At 38.9% G+C, this 22,365-nt stretch overlaps 1 protein-coding gene across 36 annotated transcripts in view; it reads left to right on the forward strand.

Annotated features, from left to right (window-relative positions):
• Nucleotides 1–22,365, forward strand: part of Nrxn3 (neurexin 3) — a 1,590,688-nt gene that overhangs the window by 214,596 nt on the left and 1,353,727 nt on the right. The window contains exon 1 of one of the 36 annotated variants that reach the window (XM_021202686.2): nt 11,814–13,047. The exons of 34 other annotated variants lie outside the window; for them this stretch is intronic. The gene's annotated coding sequence lies outside the window, so the exon portion shown is untranslated. Of the gene's footprint in view, nt 1–11,813; nt 13,048–22,365 lie in introns of those variants that run through there. One more of the 36 variants, XM_029541264.1, reaches the window with a different exon arrangement.

Raw genomic sequence — 22,365 nt, forward strand, 5'->3', positions numbered from 1 at the left:
TGTGTGTGTGTGTGTGTGTGTGTGTGTGTGTGTGCGTGTGTGTGAGTGAACAGGCCAGGTTCCACATAAGAGAAAACGGTGACATTTGTCTTTTGAGATGTAGTTTATTCCACTCGACATGATAAAGTCCCACTCTACTCAGTTTTTTTGTTTGTTTGTTTTTTTTTAAATAACTGATGTAATTTCCCTGTCCTTTTGAATGGCTGAATACAACTCCACTGGGTATGTATATACACCATTCATCTGCTAATGAACAGCTAGGCTGATTCTATCTCTTGAGTATTGAGAATAGTGCCACGGTAAACACGGCATCTCTGTGGGATGCTGATTTAGATTCATTTGGTTATATTCCCAGAAGTAGTATAGCTGGGCCATATGGAGTTCTATTTTTTGTTTTGGGAGGAGCTTGCATGCTGGTATCCATAGTGGCTATACCAGTTTATATGCCCACCTGCAGTACATTTTCCCTTAGTATTTTGATGGATTTTTGTTCGTTAATAATACTGCCATTTAGTGTTCAAAATACTTATTGTAACATTTAAAACCTTTTTGGCCTCAACTTTGCTTATATGTCTTCCCGTGAGCAGGTTATTTTGCCTTGTTTTTAAATTTAATTTTATTTGTAATTCATTTTTTACACACCATATTCCATTCCCCGCCCCTCCCCTCCCACCCTCCTACTGCTCCACATCCCACACCTCCTCCCCACAACACCCCTTCTCCACGTGGATGCTCCCACCCTCCACCTCACCTGACCTCTAAACTCCCTGGGGTCTCCAGTCTCTTGAGGGTTTGGTGTATCATCTCTGAATGAACACAGACCTGGAAGTCCTCTACTGTATGTGTGTTGGGGCCTCATATCAGCTGGTATATGCTGTCTGTTTGGTGGTCCAGATTAACTAAGACTGCTGGTCCTCCTATAGGATTTCCCTTCTCCTCAAATTCTTTCAGCCTTCCCTAATTCAAGAACAGGGGTCAGCTGCTTCTGTCCATTGGTTGGGTGCAAATATCTGCATCTGACTCTGTCAGCTGCTTGTTGGGTCTTTTGGAGGGCAGTCATGATCCCTTTTTGTGAGCACTCCATAGCCTCAGTTATAGTGTAGGCTTTGGGACCTCCCTTGATCTGGATCCCACTTTGGGCCTGTCACTGGACCTTCTTTTCCTCAGGCTCCTCTTCATTTCCATCCCTGTAATTCTTTCAGACAGAAACAATTATAGGTCAAAGGTGTGACTGTGGGATGGCAACCCCATCCCTCCCTTGATGTCCTTTTCTTCCTGCCAGAGGTGGGCTCTATAAGTTCCCTCTCCCTACTGCTGGGCATTTCATCAAAAAGGTTCCTCCCTGTGAGTCCTTGGAGTCTCTTACCTCCCTAGGTCTCTGGTACACTCTGGGTGGTGGTGGGGGTTTCCACACCCCAACCTCCTATTTCCTGAGGTTGCCTGTTTACATTCTTTCTGCAGGCCCTCAGAGCTTCAGTCCTTTTCCCTCAACCAACACAGGTTATTTTTTCTTAAAGTTTATTGATTATTTCCTTTGTGATGATTCCTTTCTTTGTTTAAAAACACCTTTCTAGATCAGAAGTTAAATGTTCATTTTTTTTCCTCATTTTAAAATTCAGTTTAAAAGTGGTATAAAATCGAGTTCTGATGAAAGCTACTGAACTGAGTCTTATCCTTTTTTTCCTAGTTGTAAAGTATAGCAGTACAATTTACAAGTGACCCCTCTTATTCTGCTTGTGTTGCTCTGTCTGTCTCCTAAGCTTTGGTAGATTCTAGGTTCTCTTCTGTACTGACTTATTCTTTCAGTGGTACTTGTATTACATTATTTTAGTCACTATTGTTTTGCAGTATTGACTAGTACCTACTATAGAAGGCCATCCTTTATTATTCTGAATTGTTATGCACACTTCTTAAAAACTTCAAGTACTTGCTGATGTTTATTGTGATAATTTTGACACAAGGTTTGTTAAACTACAACCTATAGTCGCAGTGTGGTTGACCACTTATGATGTGTTAGAATGATGGGTTGCATCTCAACAGCACACTAGGCCAAGGCAGTTCCACGTGGAAGAGGTTTTATTGGAAGGGAGAGACAAGGTAGTGGCAGAAAAAGAAGAGGGGGAGAGAGAGTGAGGGAGGGGTGCTCTCCTTATTTATATGCAATATGTTGTAACTCAGGTAAAGATCGGAGGTGAGCCAAGTGGATGCTGGGAATATGGTGCCTGTTGTCTTGACAACTGGTCTGCGGGTCACAGGTTGCACTGCTGCCTATGTGATGTCATAGGTTTGGGATGTCCTGATGCCAACAACTTATTTTTAATAAGAAAAGTTTTATTGGAATATAGAGATACTCATTTGTTCATTTATTCTCTATCACATCATTTCCTTATAATGGCAATGATAGCATGACAAAGATTATTAAGGAGCCACAAGGCTTAAACTCACTCACGTTGTACTTTATAGAAATCTTGCCAACGCCTGACCTAAAATATACACTCTAGGAATCCAAGAATCCAGGATGCCAATATTAAAGGTCTAGGAGAACACGCTTCTTGGGAATGCCATGTATTCCACACAGGACCTTTGCTTCTGGTTCTACCTTACATGGTCTCTGTCTTCTTCCTAGTAACTTGAGAGTCAACATAGAGTGAGCTCTCACATCTTCAGCTGGCTCCTCAGTAGCTCTTGAATGCCAAGCATTTCTTCCTCGTCCAACTTCTCTCTACAGCTATGAATATTTGGGTGTTCCCATTATGCACCACCAGCCTACACAGAATAAGCACTTCCTGGAGATCTACCACTTGAGGAAGATTATTTTACTTTTGGTTGAGTACTTCAGGTATTCTGACCCTCCTCTTTACTATCCCTTCCCATGGACCCAGGCTAATAGAAACCAGTCATGTCTGGATTATCAGAGGCCTATGATAGGAGCATCTGAGGCACTTTGAAGGAAGAAGATCCAGAAAATATGAACTCATAAAAGGCAACCAAGGTCACTAAGAAGGTTAATACCTCAAGTGTGTGAGCATATCTGAAAGAGGCTGGTGACCTTTCTCTGTGACAGGTGTGGACCCTGTGCTCATGAAGGACTTAAAGGGGACTAAAGTGGGCCTTTTATGGATTTAAAAATAATTGAATAACCATATCTCCACAAGGACAGACACTGTCCTGCAGAGAACACACAAGCTTCTGTTGGGTTGTTTATTTTTGTGACAGTTTTGAAACTCCGTAATGTCCTGGTAGGAATTGCTGGTCTTCACTTCCTGTGGTCTGGGATGAGCTTTTATGCAGACAGCAGGGAGCTGTGTAGTTTGTTGTAACTGGGCAGAGTTGCAGGAGAGACAGGAAGGAAGGAGTCACTAAACAAGCTTCAAGAAAAAAAAATAATGTGCTCATATATGCACGTGTGAGAGAGTATATGCACATAAAAAAGAGAAGAAAAAAGATAGAAAACAAAAACAGGTTTTTAAAAAGAGAGTTGTATTTTCTGCTATATTCAAAATGTTTAAAAAATGGACTAGGTGAAATCTGGTGCATTAAAACCATTCTTATACCAAGTATGGTTTAGGAAAAGTATTTCCAATAGTTTTCATTCTTAGAAAGAAGGGACATCAATTCTCCAGATGCAAGATATTTTCTTCCTTCATACCATATAAAATTGAAATTAGGGTCACAGATGGGGACTCTGTTGAGGGGCAACCAAAAGCCAGAGCAAAGTGGATGTGAACAGAAAGCAAAGGGGCATCGTGGAAGCGGGAATAAAAGAATCACAAAGACCCACTAATAGAGGTTGTGTTTGAGGATGGTCTTTCAAAAGTTCACACCTAGAAGAAGTTCCTGGGTGTTCACACTTCTAAACATAGGAAGCTATGCCAGGGCCTAATGATGGTTTACTTACTCAGAGCTCCACTGTGAAGATATTAATAATGAGGCTTGGCACTACTGAACATCTGTGTTCACTGAAATGCGTGTGTTTTTTATTTATTTATTTATTTATTTATTGTTTGTTTGTTTGTTTTTCAAGACAGGGTTTTTCTGTGTAGCCCTGGCTGTCCTGGAACTCACTCTGTAGACCAGGCTGACCTCGAACCCAGAAATCCGCCTGCCTCTGCCTCCCAAGTGCTGGGATTAAAGGCGTGCGCCACCACCGCCTGGCTTTTGTGTTTTTTTTTTTTTTTTTTCCTGAAATGTGTGTGTTAACTCTGTTGCTTACTGATTACAGTTACAATGTACATGATCTAATGATACTGACCCTAAGAGATGAGCTGAATTCTTAGGCATGTGAGGGCCTCCTACTGAACAGTAGCCATTTCATGCTGTGATATTTCTGATAAATGGAATGACTGACTTCTTAGATCTTAAAGGAAAACAAGATGCTGACACAGAGTCTAACGTGGTGGACAGTATAGTCAGAGAGTTCAGATTTGAATCTGTGCTAGCTGTGTTCTTTTGGGAAAGTTAACACTATGAGCTTGTACATGATAACAATCAAAATATCTTTTGTAATTCACTGAGGCTGGTGCAGGCCACTTGGCATTAATCAATAATTATGAATTATCAATTTAACATTATCATTAACCTGTGTATTGTAATTCATGTTAACTGTCATTATTACCTGTAGTAGTTTCTTCATTTTATAAGCAAGTGTCATCCTGGAGAAAATAGTCATTTGCATTACAGATTCTCGCAAGAACACCCTTGAAGTTTGAAAAGTGAAGTAAAATAAAGTAGTACTATCAGGTACCTACTAGTTGATTTCAGGTCAAAAGACTCATAAAGAGTGGAAGAATAATATTTTGTTAAGTAAGATACCTTAGCATTTGAAGTTAAAATATAGATGATTTACTTTTATTGAAAAGCAAGGCTAAGTATTAGATTAATTTTGTTCAACATAAGCATAGTTGTAATCCCTAGAGTGTTTTAAAATAGTTGATGGATTACATTAGTTTTGCCTTTGAGGACCAACGATGGGTTATATTTTAGAAATTTGGCTTTTCAGAGCCCTAGGTCCACTAATGTATTCAAAAGGTAGAACGTCATTCTGTGACCTTGTCTTTTAAATGCCAAGGCCCATTATAGACAGTCTAAGGGAAAAGATTCAACCTGTGAAACAATGCGAGAAAATATGTCAACATTTTGTTTACTTTAAAAAAAAAAGTTTTATTTTGCCACAGTTGCACGGGGCAATGAAGTGAATGAAGTTATAAGAAACAATACCTGGAGATATAGTGTCCTTCACCCATTTTCCTTTACACCAATATGTAGCAAAATGACTGCATAATCCCACGACCTGGGAAGGCAGAGAGTCACGGTAGCAAAGCTTTCTGAAGTTGCCTGCATTAGACAGCTCTTGAAAGTTCTAATCTGTACTCCCATTTCCGTAATTCTGTTACCACAAAATTCTGCGTAAGTAAAACCATGTCTTAAACAAACTTCAGTTTTAGCTTTACTCATTCAGCAAAATCTATATTACTATTTATTCTACAATTCATCTGCTAAAGGATATTAAAGGATACCAGCATATTTCCATATCTGCCTATTATGAAGTAAATAACTATTGTAAAGGTTTAGGCATAGTTTCTCATATGAGCACACGGTATACTATTGCTATTAATTCCACATTTCGTTTTTCTTTTCTTCTTCTTCTTCCTCTTCTTCTTCTTCTTCTTCTTCTTCTTCTTCTTCTTCTTCTTCTTCTTCTTCTTCTTCTTCTTCTTCTTCTTCTTCTTCTTCTTCTTCTTNCTTCTTCTTCTTCTTCTTCTTCTTCTTCTTCTTCTTCTTCTTCTTCTTCTTCTTCTTCTTCTTCTTCTTCTTCTTCTTCTTCTTCTTCTTCTTTTTTAATGAAACAACAGAAGCATTTCCAGAGGTCCTCACAGCAGTTTCTGGTGTAGACATTCTTCTAGTCATGGCATGCTGACCACATGCATGCAAATTTTATTACAGCATTGCAACAGGTGTGTAGTGGCATCTCACTGTGGTCTGTGGTTTCCACACATGTTTCTTCAGTCCCTAATGATGTGGAATGTGTTTCCTTGTACTTATTTGCCACCTGTATGCTGTCTTTAGTGAAATGCATTCTGTGTCTTCTCATTACCTCAGAGTTAAAAAAAAAAAAAACACAACATCAAATTGAGAATTATTATTATTATTTTTTAGTATTTTCTTAAATGCATGGCTTGCGCATATATTGTCCTATTCTGTAGTTTGTCTTCTTATCACCTTAGCGGGGCCTTTTGAGAAGAAAGAGTATAATTTCAGTGTAGACCACTTTATTAGTATTTCTTTTAGTGACCTGTTGTTTTGTTTTCATTGTCAAAAATTCTTCGCCAGAGGAAACAGCTTCAAGATTCTCACCTATGTTTTGTTCCTAAATATCTTACACGTTGACATTTTGCTTCTCAAGTCCAGGGTCCATTTGGAGATAATATTTCTGAAAATATGATACTTGGGTTGAAGTTTGTTTTTGCCTGGGAATTTGGATGAGAATTATTCCACCACTGTGTCTGAGATGTGTATGATTTGTTGTATTCATTACTAAATTCTATTAGCTAATATTTTGCCAGGAATTTTCTGTCTATAATTATGGAGGATTATTCACTTATATTTTCTTTTTTAATGCAGTCTCTGTCTACTTTTAGTATCAGAGGGTGTTAGTTTCATCAAACGAGCTTGTAATATATTCCATTTTCTATTGTCTGAAACTTATCCTATGTAGTCAGCATTCATTCTGTTAAAAGTGATTGGGAGAACTTTTTTCTCTGACCACTAGGGTCTGGTTCCTAACTCTATCCTGGGTAGTATTTTAATTAGGAATTTGAATTCCTAATAGGTAAGTGACTTGTTAGGCAAAATGGCTTTGTAATACTGAGTAATGGTTTATGGCTGTTAGTATTTATTTATTTGTTTGTTTGTTTGTTTGTTTACTTATTTATTTGAAGAATTGGTTAATTTCACTTAAATTGTCCAAATTATTTGTTAAAATTGTTTGTAATATTCATTTATTTTTCCCTTAGGCATCTTTAAGAGTTGTATTGATATCTCTTTTCTCGTTCTGAATATTGGTCTTTTGTGTACTCTCTCTTTACCAGTCTTACAATGGGTGTTTCAGGTGTATTGATTCTTGAACTATTTTTGTTGTTGTTTTATCATTTTTCTAGCATAACTGTTTGTTTTTACTTTGATTGTTGTTGGTTTTCTCTTTATTATTTCTTTTCTTTGGCATTTATTTTTAATTTTGAGCTACGACCTCATTTTAGTGTGATTTAGCATGGCATCTCACAAATGCCTATAATGTGTTTTGACCATATTTACCCCAATATTCTCCCATGTATACCTCTACTTCCACTGAGCTCCATTTTTCTTTCTTTATTTATATTATTGATGTGAGATATGTGATTTGCAATTAGCAACACACATTTCCTTTTCTGTATACTTTCTTTATGGTATAGACACTGGGTAGTTTTCCATGCTCCTGTAAGTAATGTCTCACCATATTTCTGTAAGTCAACCTAATTAAACTCTGGGATGCCAAAATAAATAATAAATACATAAATAAGGTATGAAAGTAGAAATAAGACTCTTTGGTGAAAAAGTATTGATCAGTAGAAGTGGAGACAAGGTAAAATATTGGATGGGGGTAAATAAGGTCAAAATGTATTTTGACCATAAAATACATTTCATATATATATATATATATATATATATGAAATCCATTATTATATATAACTAATAAATTTTTATTTTAGGATTACTTTCTTTGATACATTGTGTATTTTATAAGTTATATGTTCATTTTCATTCATTGTAGTATATTATTTGGTTTTTTTTTTGACCTTTTTTGTTTCATGTATTATTTTGGTATAGTCTGATTAGTTCAAAATAATTTTAATTACTTTTGTTACTTATTTATAATTTAGTTAAGTATCTGGCTGGTAAAATACTACATGATTTCATTTCTTTTAAATTATTAGGTTTCAGTTTTATGGGCTATCTTAGTATATGTTCCATATAAGTTTGAAAATGGGTACTATTTTACTCTTTAGTAAAGTGTTCAATAAAGGAGAGTTAAATATTTTTGGCTGATGAAATTCTGTATTCTTGGTGTTTTTTGTTTCATAGTCCTATGAGTTGTTGATAGTAGGGCATGAAAGAACAAATGGTACATGTATTCTGTAATGTATAAAATAAAATAAGAACTTTAAAAACCTTATATATAAATAAAAGAAATGGTAAGCTCAATTTAAAAACATGATGCAACTACACGCTTTCTATAAAACACTCACTTCTAATAAAATGACATGAGTAGGACAAAAGTAAAATTATAGGAAAATACAACATGGCAATATTAATTGGTAGAAATCTTGAGTAGTACTGCTAGTAGCAAATAAATTAGGCTTAGGACAAAAAACAGTTACCAGATACAGGGGGGATTGTTATATGACGACAAAAGGGTTAATCTCCCAAAAGGACAGGTACTATACATGAATGTTTTGAAAACAAAAGCAACCAAAGTTAGAGACTCCACACCCCTCTGTCAGCAGCTGATACTTGTACACAGTATAAGGAACAGAAACAACTATGTCTCGCCAGCTTCCCTGAAGCAGAAGTCTGTAGCCTTGTTTTAAAAGGCATTTGATAAAGTACTTGGTAAATTGTGATAAATGAAAGATTGCTTGATGATCCATGATATGCTGACTTGATGAATGCAGTTAGGATTCCTAGGGAGCTTTGCAGGGTACAGGACTGTCCTTACAGCTCTCAGACTCTATGGATGAGGACTTCTGTATCTCTGTTCTATCCATGCTAATATCTTTGAACTTGCCAAAGGCTTTCATTTGTCTTGATGCTGGCCTCCAAGTCCTCTGCAGTATTGTATGACATTGAATGTTCAACTATGTTCTGGTGAACCCACACTTAGCTGGACTTCATGTGGCAAAAACTGGCTGTTAATAGACTATCTTTACAATAATTTATACTTATAATCCATTTCACCCATTTCTTGATGTTTTGGATTCTTGAAAAATTCAATGTAATGATCACAGCCTTCAATTTCTTCTGTCACTGAAACAGGCAACTGTTGAATTCCCCTGGTATAGAGCAGTCGAACAGGAAAAATGCAAATCAGGTGAGCTATTCTTCCTTCAGGACATGAGCATTACAGAAAGAAATTAGAATTAGGTCCAACTAGTGAGAAGTTTTTAGAAGCATTCATTTAAACTGCATTCAGTGTAATTTAATTTTAAGATATGAGGGGTGAAAAATAAGCGATTTTTTCCTCAGTTGACAAAGAAACAACTGCAAAACTGTTTTCTCTCTTCTACTGGGAATATTGAAAGCCGTGGAAGAAACAATCCATTTTTTTTTTTCGTTAAGATAATTTTTTTCCAAGAGTAGAAGAGATGTATTAAGTTGCTGTTGTTACTTAACCTTGAAGCTAAGGTACATTCCTCTGCATTCCTACACAAGCGGGGAAAGGCCGAATGACTATCCTGAAATTTTCAGTCATCTCTGAAAAGAATCAGACTTGTTTTCTCTGACCTGACAGCACTTTCACTGGCATTGCTTCTAGAACCCAAACTTGGCAAGACAACAGTTTTGTATTCTTTAGAAGAACTTTACCTGCTTGTCAGTTTGTCAACCCTGAAATATTTACTTCATTTCCAGGGATGCTGAACTCTCAAAAATATGCTAGAAAAAAAAATCATGGACCCAAGAATCCTTAAGGGGCATGGGTTGCAATGAGCAGATGAAGGTTCTTAAGCAATATTGGGCACATGCTCTTTCCATGGATATAATAGCTTATAATTCCAAAATTGTGGAATTAATATAAATGCTGGGCTATGACTTTTCTATTTCTCCTCCCCCATTGACTGCAAGGTCTTATACCAGCTGCTCCTTGATTACTAATGATGGACTGTCATGATTTATCCTCTCTAGGTTCTACTCTACATAGTACCATTCCCAAGTATGATAACTAAAGGTGTCTGTGTTCATTTGAACTATTATAAAATCATATGAGACTAGATTGTTTATGGAATTAGGGATTAATCCCAGAATCTGAGAGACATATTCTCTCAATGAGATATTTTTGCAGCCATCTGGTTACTTTATAAACAACCAAAATGTACATACTGATCTTCTGAGACTGGGAAGTCCAAGATTAAGTTAATAGCAGATTCAGTATCTGGTGAAGGCTGCAATTATTACATCATTCTCTGATCCTCTTTTATAAAATGTTAGTCCATTCCTGAGAGTAGAGCTCTCTCGGCTTAGTCACTTCTCAGGAGTTAGTACAACCAAAAATGGGGATTACATTTCAGTGTGGATTTTTGGCGGAACACAAGCTTGAAACTCAAAACAGGCAGGGTTTCCTGTCCCTCATCTTGCACAAATAGCTCATATCTGACAATGGACCACTTTGTAATTAGTATGAAGCTAACTGGCACACATGAAGATCAAATCCATAATTCATGCTCAATTCCAACTCATCAGGTGAGCTAATCAGCAAAGTCTTAGAGCAACACTCAAAGAAAGACCCAGTGAACCAACGTATTCATCATTTATAAGTCATTGGTTTAGAATGGTTTTAAAGTCTTGGCGAGATAGGAGTGAGAGGTTGTAGAGGCTGCACTATATCCATAGTTTGCTATATTCTAATACCAGAGCAGTTTAAAGGAGTCCCTGGACCTGTTAAAATGGTGTTTCTGCCTTAAAGCATGTAGTGAGTGATGAATCACTGGATGGATGAGGAAGTTCTGTACGTGGTGAGGTTTATTATACATTGTACGCTGGCTGTGTGCTCTGCACCACTGACCTGCTTACAATCAATGTGTGTTCTTCTGAATATTGATAAGATGAGCGATGTGGTACTTTCTGTCTACCCTGAGGACGCTGTGAGTATGAATAAGCTAACATTTTGAAGGAAAGGTTTATAAGCAGGACTTTTCACTTGATCGCCAGAAAAGCCTAAATTAGTAAAAAGTCAGAATAAGTAATTGCTTAGAATTTTAAAAACCTCACATTCAACAGTGAGAACATTCATCAACAAGAACAATAATTTATTAAGTGGGTTAGTAGATCCATTTGTTGAATATATATGACGGTTCGTAGGAAATTTGTATTTACATGAATTTTAATCAAGAAGGTCCAATTCCAAGCGTTTAATAGTAGTTTGTTATGAGGAACTTGCTTGTTTCTTTTAAGATCTCAAGCCCAGGAGTATGTTCCTTAATAAGTCTTTTGTATAGCAGAGGGCTGACCTGTGATCTATGGACACATACAAATGACCATAGATTTTAAATAAATAAATAATAAAATAATAAAATAGAAAGGGCATAGTGGTTTACTGTGAGTATATGCTCAGTGGGGTACAGTATGGTGGTTAAAAAGTCTGAAATGTTAGATGTGTGGCTTCTAATCCTGAGAAATTCTTAGTACCCTATGACCATGGACACCTTGCCTTGTGTCTCTGAAATGCTATGTGCTTATTTCTAACATTAGGAGAATAACTGTGCTGATTAGGTTTATGTCAACTTGACAAAAGCTAGAGTCATCAGAGAGAAAAGAAGCTTGAGAAAATGCCTCCACAAGGTTGGGCTGTCGGTAAACCTGTAGGGCATTTTTCTTAATGTTTGATGGGAAGGGCCCAGCCCATTGTGGATGGTGACACTTTCTGAGCTGGTGGTCTTGGGTTCTATAAGAAAGCAGACTGTGAAACCATGGGGAGCAAGCCAGTAAACAGTGTTCCTCCATGGTTTCTGCATCAGCTCCTCCCTCCAGGTTCCTGCCCTCTTTGAATGCCTGTCCTGACTTCCTTCAAGATGAACAGTGATGAAGTGTAAGCCAAATAAGACCTTTCTTGCCCAAATTGCTTTGGTAATAGTGTTTCATCATAGCAATAGAAACCCTAACTAAGACAATAACCAATGATGTCCACCTTATAAGATTACTGGGCTACTGGATGGTGTAAATCATGGGAAATTCTGTGAACTATGCCTACAGTGTCATTAAGCTCAGCCACTTCTATTATTAGTAAAATTAACACAATTCAGAAACATTTGGAGATGAAGTTCTTTCTCTGTGAGGGGTTAGAGGTAATAATACCTGAGTCTATCTTTGTTCATATCACAGAATGGCAGCTCCATATATAGTATTCTACCTCCTTATTCCTGCTTCTTGTCTAAGATAGGAATAAATAGACAACAGGATCAATCTAAAAATATCCTTCAGTGTTTCAAGTAACCCTAGCGTTAGGTGACTTAGGGGTTCTATATCAGTCTGGAATAAATGGTTTTGGGACCCCTGCCTTTATTTCAGAATATCTGTATATTTGCGGTGCCTTGCACCTGAGCTCTGACCAGTAGGAAGAATGGAGCTTGGGCAACTGTTGCAGTAGAAAGCCGCTCTTTTGCATTACTTTCTGCTTTGCTCACTGCAGTAACAACTCAGCTTTGAAATGTCCTCTTCAGTGATGCATCCTGATCACAGCAGTTATTTAAGGGTTGTGGCTAATAAGAGAGTAGACATCCCTGATATTTCCCAGAACAGAGTGCTCCTTCTGGGAATCTTGGGTCCATGTGACTTCCCGAGTCAGTGATTCACATTAAGACAGGGGATATGTTTGGAACGACACAAGCCTGCCCATTCAAATAAATCCTCCCAGGAAAGGAGGAAACTGCTCAAGAGTCTTCCCTGCTGATCGAAATTCCCACTGTGTGCACAAAACACCCTGTCCCAGGTCCCAGGTGTGTGCAGGTTTCTAATTGCCAGTGCTGCACTAAGATTCGGATGGTGAGAGAAGAGTTGCAAAATCACGAACAACACTGAGGGCGGTATTAGTTAGGAAGAAGGCAGCTTCCTGCACACTGTTGTAGGTGTTAGTGAGATTATCAATTGCCGGCTCCGGCAGAGACACAGGACTGGAGGGCTTAGGGAATGTGGTGGCCCCTCTCTTCCCTGCTTTTCTCCCCTAGTCCCAAGGTTATGTTTTCCCAGGGATCTGCACTCTGCACTTTCATTTCTGCAGTGAAATTAACTCCAGCTTCTCAGGTAAGTCTTTCAGCTCACCTTAAAGCAAAAGGTTTGTGAGCTATGGTGGGGCTGGCTCTACCCCATCCTCTTTATATCGGATGTGTTTTCTTAGTGCAAAAGTAGAATTTGTAAGCTTAAATGGGGAGAGTAGAGGTCGGAAGGAGCCAGATGAAGTACGTGGCCCTGAGAGAAGAAGAGGTGGGGGGAGGTGAATAGGAAGAAGGAAGGAGACCCTGGCATTTTCTTTCTAACAAATCTTACTGTTATTTTTTTTTTCTCTTGGAAATTCTGCTTGTAGGCTGGTACCTGGCTCAGGAACAGGGTCTCAGGCATGAATCATAACTGTGATGTTCTTCCCCCACCCCCTGTTTTTGGTTACCGCTGCATAAGAGCAGGCAGACAGAAGCAGGGTTGCACGCTGTCAATACAGGCTGCAGAACTCAATAAGCAGCCAGACAGGGAGTGAAATTGGAGGAGGCAGCTATAGATTTCTCAGGTTATTTCTCGTGAGTTTTTTAGAACTTGTGTGATCCAGGCTTGTCAGATACTATTTTGAGCTGGGCTGAGACAAACACATTCCCTTAGTGTACCAGATGTTGTCTGCAGCCTCCCAATTTCCAGAGGCACCTGGGTTGGCTTCCTTATGGGGAAGGGGTATCCAGGCAAGAGGCAGGAATGAGGGAATTGGAAACTGTGATGAGGGAAATGACAGTTCTACTACTCTAGAATTTGGTAGGAATAGTAATACAATTACTAGGATGGTGATAATTTACTTGGAGACCAAGGACTGTGCATTATTCAGTGTAGTATTTAGAACACAATGGGTACTCAGAAAATATATGTTGGTGGACGAATAGCACCAAATATCTATTACTTTGGAGCAAGCTAAAATTGGAACATCATGTTTTACTTAGAATGGAATAATAATGCTCATTGGAATTATGAGGAAACACATTCTGCTGAATCATAGAATAATCACTTCAAGTGAAACTAGTTGATTCTTCCCTGTCTTTCTCTGTCTATTTCATTATTAAATACACAGTGCCATAGGATTTCAGGTAGCTTATAAGATATATTTCATGGAAGTTAATATCACAGGATCCAAAAATGAAAAAGGCTATAGCCTTCACCCAATAGTTTGTATCCTGTGTTTCTGCAGTCACACGGGTGCTGAAATATAAGGCTGCACATACTTTTCATATAACCATTCATTTCAGCTTCCTCTTCTGCCAACCCCATGCCTGATGCTACAAACAGGGGAAGAAGTAGATGGGTGGCTTTGTCTTCTTTGCATCTTAACGAAGAAAGATAATTAGAGGTAACCATCACACAGGCAATCGAATAATGCATGGTGAGTGAACATTTTGCCTCTGGGAGGCAATAAAGGAGATGATTGGGTGACCCTTCCCCATTCCTTGGGCTGGACTTGTCTCTGATGCCTGTGCAGTGCTTGGCTTTCTCCCCACCACTCTTTGAAACAGAATCAGAAAGTGTATGATCTCCCTTTCCATTTTGCTTAATAAAATATTCTATTATTTTCAGCTACTAAAATATTCTATTATGGCTGATCACAGCCTCCTTGGCTCAGAGTGTTAGCCATGGGCTGTGGTGTGCATACAAGCTGCATAGGCTGCAGGGGAGCTTGAGCTGCATAGGTGCAGGGGAGCTCTTTTGGTGGATGCTGGGATGGAGTGGTGGGTTCCAGGCATCTGATGAGTCTTGCAACTGAAGGCTAGCAGAATGCGCGAGAGCCAAGGGGGACTCGGACAGATGCATATTGGATAAACAGGGCTCAGCTTATGTTTTCACCTCTGTCTTAGAGATGGGGGTGGGTTATGTTCATCCATTGACTCCACACAAAGCTGTTGACTTAATAGGGTTCTTGGCATACTCAGAGAATAAAATATAATGTTCTCTCTCCCTACATCGTTCCTTTCCTCCCATCCCCCAAAATAGGATTTCACGTAGTCCAGGCTGCCTTCCAACTCCTTGTCTAGCCAAAGGTGGCCTGAGACAGACTTTTAACCCTTTTCCCTTTACCTCCTGAGTAGTGGGATTGTAGCCATGTATTACCATGCCTAGTTTATGCAGTGTTGGTGATTAATGTTAGCCAAGCACAGTACCACCATCCAGCCCTAGTAACTGTCCACTTTCTCCCTAAGTAGGGTACTCTACTTCCATTAATCGTTCACCTTTCCCCCAAGTACTCTATTCCTGGTCTAGAGGATGCTGTTACATTGTCTCATTTATTTCTTTTGTGATAGAAATAAATTTTATCCTATTTCACAGATGGGAAAACAGAGTCACGCATCATTCCATGTACCTTTCCTAACACTGCACAGCTAGTGAGTGGATGAATCTAGATAGAAAATGTTTAACTGCATTGTAAGTGACTGTGCAAAGGCACATTCAGAAAAGATTCTTTTATGAGATGGTGCCATGTTTGTGGCTGCAATGTTTGGTTAGGGAAGTTCACCCTGGAAGAGTCACAATGAGAATTATCCTTGAAAGGTTGACAGACAACAAAAAGAAAGTGTCTTTAACAAGGATGATGGTTATTGGTTTATGTAACTGAGATTAATGTCACCATGGTCTGGATTTTTCTGTCTGTGTCACTTGCTTTGTTGGCTTAATTGTTAGGCTCTACCTGTTATGTCTCTGTCAGTAGTTCTTAACCTTCCTAATGCTGCAACTCTTTAATACAATACTTTATGTTGTGATAACATCCAACTATAAAATTATTTTTGTTGGCTACTTCTTAATTGTAGTTTTGCTAATATTATGAATCATAATGTAAGTATTTGTGTCTTCCAATGATCTTAGGTAATCCCTTGAAAGGGTCATTGACCTTCTCCACAAAAAGACAGCAATCTACAGGTTGAAAACCACTTCTCTAGATCCTTCACCCCAACATCTGTAGGATGACTATAGTATTTACACACACACACACACACACACACACACACACACACACACACACACACACAGATTCTATGGCTCATTTTTTTTCTTGTCTAAGCCATGTTAGTGGGAAAAAGAAAATAAAAGATTATCCAATACCTTTCTCTAAAGAATATTTTGAGCTGAATGGAAAAGAAAGTTCTCCAGAAGAAAAGCAAGATGGGAAGAAAGAGAGAGAATGCTTGGTAGCCCCTTGTCATCCTCTAGCAGAGAATTGAGTTGAGTGTGATAGTGGGACAGAAAGTCCCTCATACAGGTGGGGTAGGGGGATGTTTGGATCAGGAGAGTCAAGAAGCCAGCAAAGTCTACACACCAGAGTATCTGACCCTAAAGCTATGTTGCCTCAGCTGGATAGCTCCATCTTGGAGTTAGAAATCAATGTAGCCAAAGATTGGGTCCGCAGTACTGGGAATGATTGACTACCCATCCCATGAATGCTCCCAAGATGCCTTCTCTCCAATCTGAAGGGACACTAAGTCTGTTCCTTAGTTATCTATCCATGCCCTGGCCACCTCTTTTGTTATAACTGCTTGGGGGAGGCACTGTTTGTAGAAAAAGAGAGGGCCCCAGGACTTAAGAGCCTGATGCACTGTCCTTAGGTTGTAGCTACTTTTACTTTCACTCTCTCTCTACCAACCAATGCCTACATTTCCCCAGGGGCTTCTAAGGCTAGGGGTAGAGAGCTGTATTTTGTCTTCAAAAACAGTTCCTTTTTCTGTTTCTCAGAGAAGCATGAATAGATAAGAAAGGATTATATGTTTTAAAGTAATCAAGGCATATATTTAGTCTGGGTCCTGTGTAGACAGTCCCCTGTCTGACTTTGTACAAGTTTTTCTTTTTCTTTTTCTTTTTCTTTTTCTTTTTCTTTTTCTTTTTCTTTTTCTTTTTCTCTTTCTCTTTCTCTTTCTCCTTCTTCTTCTTCTTCTTCTTCTTCTTCTTCTTCTTCTTCTTCTTCTTCTTCTTCTTCTTCTTCTTCTTCTTCTTCTTCTTCTTCTTCTTCTTCTTCTTCTTCTTTATTTCTGATACTGAGTCCTCAACACAGGTCTTTCCTTCTGTCTTCTTTCTTCAGCAAGAATTATTCTACTGCCAAGCTTTGTTATTCTAGCAGAGCATCCAGGGGTGTCCTTTGGAAGGCTGTTTCTGCCCCGTTTGAGTCAAATTAGATGTAGCAGGTGCAAAGGGCTGAAGGAAACTCAATGGTTGATAGAATTATAACCTGAATCTGTGGCGGCATTCAGATGCCTGGGCATTGACCCTTTGAGTACTGTACTGAAGTGATCCCTCAGCTTTCCTCAGCCTGGGCTGAATTTATCTGTGGTTGATCACATTGCCCCTAGTCATGTTTTGGAATAATCCTACGATCATGGCTTCTCCTCGTTCTTTTCTGCTTTTTGGTACCATGGGCAGAAAAAAAGGTATATCCTATATGTACCTCAGCAGTCCAGCAAGTTTTATTAATTGTATATCCAAATCCCCTTTAAACCCGTGACACCTCATTCATTCTTGGTGTTCCTGTGTTGGTGTTCCTGCCTCACTGGGCTTTAAAATTTTTTAAATTTGATTTTTGGTAATTCCATACATGTATATAATATGTTGTGAACAAATTCACCCCATCACTCCTTTGTATCCCCGTTTCATTCCTGAAGGCTTCCTTTATAAATACTAAATACTCTCATTATTGCTTGTGTGTGCGTGCATGAGTGTGTGTGCATGAGTGTGTGTGTGTGTGTATGTGTGCATGTATGTGTGTGCATGCATGTGTATGCTTGTCCAGATATCCAGATTGCCTGAGATATATTCAAGAAATGGTTGTTGGATGAATAAATGTAGAATAAAATCATGACACAGGTGAATGAACTCCCAACCCTCTGCTGTTTGTGCAATAAACATCAAATTATTATTTTTATGAATAGTTATGGGAAGGAAAGATGTCCTCTTACTTTCAGCTTACTATGTATCTGTGGTCTTCTCTCTGTCTCACAAATGGTTTAACAAGTACATGGCAACTAAACTGTTTGCATCCGCATGGAAGACCATGCCGCAGTCTCCCCACATTCTTTCTCTGCTTCTCAAAGGGCTCATTTTATTAGCTTGTTTGGGCAGCCTTTGGGAAACCTGATCTAAGCCTGAGCAAGGTAGAAGTGCCTGCTTAACAGCTTGGCAGGGAAGAGAGGCAATTGAATTACCTGCTTACACTTCTGATCTCCCAAGCTTATGTCAGAGCAAGAAGATAATAGAAGAAATTGTTAACACTGCTTGGGACTAGTGAGTCCACACAGTGGAGAAATTTATCACATGAAAATGCTTGCTCTCTCGGAAGCTGAATCTCATTCTCCATCGCAACTGCCTCCTTCCCCTCATTTTTCCTGCAACACATTTTCCCTTTACAGTATCTTTACTCAAGGTGCATTTGCTCAGGAAACAGACACCTAGTCGGCAGCTCACAGCTCACGACCAACTTGATGGCAGTCTAGGGATTGCAAAAGCAGCACTCGTCCAGAGGAGCCAATTTTAGGGCCTGGCAGACAATTCTATGGCTTTCAAGGCAGGAAGGTGAGGGAGTTTCTGATGGGTTTCTCCACTGGGGGGCTCGGGAAAATGATTTGAGTCTAAAATCCTAAAGCAGGTTAAGGTTTAAAATGGAGGTTTCTGGGGTTGGCAGTACTTCTTAGGTTGAGAGTTGTTCCTACAATGGCTTCTACCCAATGCATTTACTTATAAACTATTGATAGACACCGCCCAAATGGGGGTGGTCAAGTATCCTCTCCCACAAAGTTCTAACTGGGGCTTTGATTTCCACAATTAGAGACCTATTCCTAACGCTGTAAGATGAAGCAGAACTGTATAAATAGTTTTACAGGCCCCCTGCCAAGGGTCACTCATTCATCCAATACATGCTTTTAGGGCTGGTGATTGAGGTAGTGTCTACAACTACAAAGGAAAGTAAGTCATATCATTTACTGCTGTGGAGAATGTCCCACGAGAAACGAAACACAGAAAGTACCCATGACACATCAGTCCATTGCTGTTCTTTGTACATGTGACTTGTGACTGAGTCATTGAATTGAAACAACAGCTTCATGATACACATTCTCCATTTATAAGAGAGGATGCTGGGACCCTGTGCTATTCAATGTCCTTGTTAAAGCCAAAGAATTAACAAATTATTTAAAAGGAAAGATATGAGTGACCCTGACTGTAACCATCATTTCCAAAGTAGCCTTTGGGAATTCATCATCATCCTCTTTCTTACTCAGCTGAGTTATTCTCATGAAAAGAACTCAGATTCTTAACATCTGAACATATGAAGTTGGCATTCATATGTTTGGTGCCTGAATGGGAAGAGAGGAGCATGGGGATACAGATGGCATTTAAAATGATACAGGGCTGCTGCATGATATTCTCAGATCTTCCTGGTTTTCTGAAATGCACAAAGGCAGAGAGAAATGATTAGGAGTACATACTTCAGTCTCTAATGATTTCCCTAGACACTGTGACTGTGAGACCTGCTATTTATGATGCCTTAGAAGGTCGACTTTCATTAAATGGCAGGAAACCTAACCAAACTTCCTTAAGTACCAAAGGTATTATAGCAGGTTCCCTCTAGAAATGGCTCTGGATGTAAAATGTAGCTTGAATAGAGGTCTTCCACAATGTACTCCTGTCCCATGGTTTTTCATCTTTCAACCTGGTTCTGCTTCTCTCTCACCTAAAGATTGCAAAATTGATGCCACAGCTCCATGTCTTGCTTGGTGGGTTGATAGGTTTCCTTTCTCAAGTAACTTTTTAAAGAGTCCTGATTTTGTTCTATTGTTGGTCCTATTAAGTTGCTTGTCTATATCTAGAGCTTTCATTGTACCCAGGGAAATAACCTGTCTAGACCACTGGCTAAAACAATGGAATAAGAATGAAGAAATTGTTGATTCCCGGGGATTTTAAAGATATATTCAGTATATTTTAGAAATAGGTGGCAAAATCTTCCACAGGAGACTTGTCGAATGATGACCAATATTGCAGTTCCTAGAGAAAAGTGGCTCTCAACCTTCCTAATTCTCCCTTTCATAGAGTTCCTCAGGTTGTGGTGAATCCCAACCATAAAAATTTCCATGGCCACTTCATAACTGTAATTTTCTCCTATAATAAATTATACTGTAAATATATGATCTACACGGTATCAGATATTTGACCCCTGTGAAAGTGTCAGTCACTCCAAAGGGGTCATGACCCAAAGGTGCTGTAGTGGTATTTTCTCCCATTCTCTCTATCTTCTTAGCCATCAATATTTTTACTCTGTTTTCAGCAATATACTAATGGGGCTCAAGGCTTAAAGAATTGGCAATAATAAATAGAACAAAAAGGCCTCCAAAGCATAAACTAGCTCTTTTGTTTTTATATATAGTTATTTAAATAGCTATTTATGGAAATTATTTGTAAGTAGATTTATTCACCTCCTGATACATAAACCATAGCAACTACGCAAACTAAGAAGATAGCCTGCGTGGTTTGGGTACTTATACACAAACTGGCTTTTGCAATGGCCCTTAAGTTCCTTTCTTTCTGAGCAGGAGTTCCTATTCCAAGCAGAGGGACTAAGCTCGTCTCTGGTCCTACAGATGGTGCTGGTTGTATGTCAGCACATGGGGAGTTATGTGGGTGGAGAAGCTGGTGTCAGGAGGGCCGTGTTAGAACATTGGACTCAAATCAAAGGCAAAGTCTTAAGGCTTCAGTTGATGAAGGAAAATCTCCTTAGCTGAAAGATGTAGAATTTGAGCTATGATGATGAAGAGACTTACTGTCCTAAAATGGTTCAAACTCTATTGGACATCATCCCGAGGGATAGTCAAGGCACCAGCAGCAGGAAAGTCAGGATGTTTCCTACTGGTTTTTTCCCTTTACTCACACCAAAGGCAGCTTGGTAGAGAAGGCTTATATTTCTTAGTTGGGTGGCCTGGGGTAATTTGCTTTCACTTGCGTGCTGATAAATATGGATCACAGAAATATCTGTGAGGTAATGTGATATGAAGCCAGTACTAGCTTCCCACAGGAAACAGTGTATTAAAGCTTAGTTTCAATGTTTTTTCCCCTCAGTCTACAAGTGCAGGTCTAGATATACTCAACTATAAATGTCCTATGTATTTGCCACTTGCCTTCAGAACACAGAGCATGTTTAATAGTGTATGACTGAAATTAACGTGCACTCCGTGCATCTTTTAAAAATTATTTGATCATTTGCACCTGATGATAGAAAAGCAAAGGTCTTCAGAACCATCTCCACCTTCCCTTGTTGGAGTTCTAATCCTGGGTGAGAGACACTTTTATAGGACTCTCTGCTCTGCCCCCAACTAACACTCATTTGGATAAGGAGATTAGATGTCTTATCTCAGTGTCTTGATCTGGAAATGACGATATAATACCTTCCTACAAGGTTATTTTGAGAACCTGAGATGACTCAGTACAAAAACTGGCTCTGTTATCATATATACATGGTTAGGGCACAGACTTCGGGGTTTAAAAATTAAAATATCACTCGCATGCATGGCTGTCCCTGGATGGCTGTGGCCCAGAGAACCTCACCTGATGATATCAATTCACATAAAATAAAAGTCAGACAAGTGGTGCCCCCATGGCTCCCTTAAGCATGAGGCTAAGGGAGACGCCAGCTTTTCCTTTGGGGTAAAGGGATACATCTTTGATTTCCTTGCTGAAGGGAATCATTGCATTGGTTGGGAGGCTGAATTTCATGGCTCATTTGTTCTTTACCAATTCTGAGATTCTGTGTATTCCTGATCCTTCTTCCTATTGAGGAAAAATGTATTTATAATTTCTTTATAATTGGCCTTTAACCAATTGATTTTTTTCTTTATTATTCAATATAAAATACTAATGTATCTCTGGACACTTGCCACATTTAAGCAGAAAATACATATAACATGTGAAAACATACTAGGTTTAGACATTCACTCATGTTGCTTACTCATATTTACTTCTTATTAGAAAAATAATAGGACAATTCTCATTAACTTTCTTGACGTTGGATGGAGCCAAATATATGACCAAATATGGCCAATGAGTTTATCTGAATATGATGTCTGTAACCACTGATCTTAGAACGTGCTGCTGATGTGAGTTATGGCAAAGTCTACTCATTGTAGTTGCTCGGTGTGGGTTCTGAGGTGTTTGGGCAATATATGATTGTAACTGGTATAAAGAAGACATAATTTTGATGCACTGAAGCACTTAGATTTTGAAGGTGTTTCCTTAGTATTCAACAATTTGACCTACAGTGATGATACCCTGTGTGTAGTCCTCCAAGATAATAATTAATGTTGACTGGGTGTTTTCAGTGAAGTAGGTAAGTGTTTGTTCACATTTGGA

This window comes from Mus pahari, chromosome 7 (genome assembly GCF_900095145.1).
Source record: "Mus pahari chromosome 7, PAHARI_EIJ_v1.1, whole genome shotgun sequence".
Classification (NCBI taxonomy): domain Eukaryota; kingdom Metazoa; phylum Chordata; class Mammalia; order Rodentia; family Muridae; genus Mus; species Mus pahari.